At 44.3% G+C, this 1417-nt stretch overlaps 1 non-coding gene across 1 annotated transcript; it reads left to right on the top strand.

Annotated features, from left to right (window-relative positions):
* Positions 1–716: 716 nt before the first annotated feature.
* LOC147749170 (small nucleolar RNA SNORA73 family) lies at positions 717–933 on the top strand. The gene has a single exon (XR_015300480.1). It is a non-coding gene; the product is annotated as a small nucleolar RNA SNORA73 family (small nucleolar RNA).
* The last annotated feature ends 484 nt before the right edge of the window (positions 934–1417 follow it).

Genomic DNA, 1417 nt, shown 5'->3' with positions numbered 1-1417 from the left:
AAAGTGGGATGAGTATGCCCAGACGTGGGTCCCTTGCTCACTATGCCACTTGATTCAAGGTAGCCTGGCTGATGGAGGGTGACATACCACGAAACTGGTCCCAGGATGCTTGTTTCCTGTCTAGGGAGGACCTGGCTTGGCAGTTCGGTATGGACTGTTCCCATGAGGCACAGGGTCAAGAATGGTTTGCATATGGCTGGATCCAAACTGGGGTGGCGTAGTAGGCAAAAGAACAATGGATTTAACCCAGATCTCTTGACTGGGGGAGAATGTTTGAATCATTCAGCATTCCGTCCATCATTGGTTGCAGTTACAAAAACTAAGAGACTTGCCATAGTACTGCGTCTCAATCATAATGGCTCACCTCTCTGGTACACTACATTCGCTAGGTCAGAATGTGTACACAGCTCAACATCAGGCACATTGTGTCGAATCATTAATCTCTTCACTTGAGCTAAACTGAAGAAACAAGTTTAAATGTGTGAAAATGGAACACTACACTGGCACAACTGCAGGAAGAAAACACTTTAGTAACTTTAAAAAATGACAATGTGGTACGACTGTGTGAAAATCCTTAACTTGTACCGAAGCAGAACGTTTCCTATGATAAAACTACACATGTACTGAAGTTGGAACAAGTTTGGGTTGACTGTCGCCTGCTGACTGTGATTAGAAGTTGGTTCATTTGAATTGTAACATTTAATATTAATGGTGACCCAATGGGGATACCTGGGGGAGATTGCTCTCTCTAAGCTCTGTCCTAGTAGCATATGGGAGCCTGGGCCCTTGGCCCATGATATACAGTCCCATTCCACGCTGCTGGAGAACAAGCTTTGCTTGCAGTCTTCGGCTTGTTTAGCTTCATCATGTATTCCTGTGACTTCTCATAGTACTCGGGCCATGACTGAGGGACAAACCATGCAGGATACACAATGCAAGCATGTGGCTGATGTGTGCAAGCCAGGGTGGCTGTGGTGTAATATAGCACTTTGTTGCTGGGGCGGGTCCAATATATTGTTTGTGAAATCTTTTGGCTGTGCTAATAGTTGTCTTTTCTTCTTTAGCTTACCGATCTTTAATGCTTTGGGTAAGTAACATGGCAGGTCCCAAAGTCCTAGTAGTATAATGACTTTACTACTATTCAACTTCCAGTCTGATGTATTTAGTGTTTATGAAGGTGATCAGATGGCATGGATGTGGTGTAATCCTTTTGTGGATGTCAACTGAAAGCTTTGTGCTTTGTGGTCTACAAGTGCTGAGTACTGTATGTGGTTCTTGTTGTCAGAGGGGTGCTGCATAGGCTGTTTGGGCTAGGGTTCTAATTGGCTCCTAGGGCTAGGGTTTCCTATTGGATTTAGGGATTAAGGCTTTGACTTTGATTGGATATTAGGGCTAGGGCTGTGATTGGTTAATAGGA

The sequence above is a fragment of the Lissotriton vulgaris genome, chromosome 1_1 (genome assembly GCF_964263255.1).
Source record: "Lissotriton vulgaris chromosome 1_1, aLisVul1.2, whole genome shotgun sequence".
Taxonomy (NCBI): domain Eukaryota; kingdom Metazoa; phylum Chordata; class Amphibia; order Caudata; family Salamandridae; genus Lissotriton; species Lissotriton vulgaris.
This window is presented reverse-complemented; position numbering and strand designations above follow the sequence as displayed.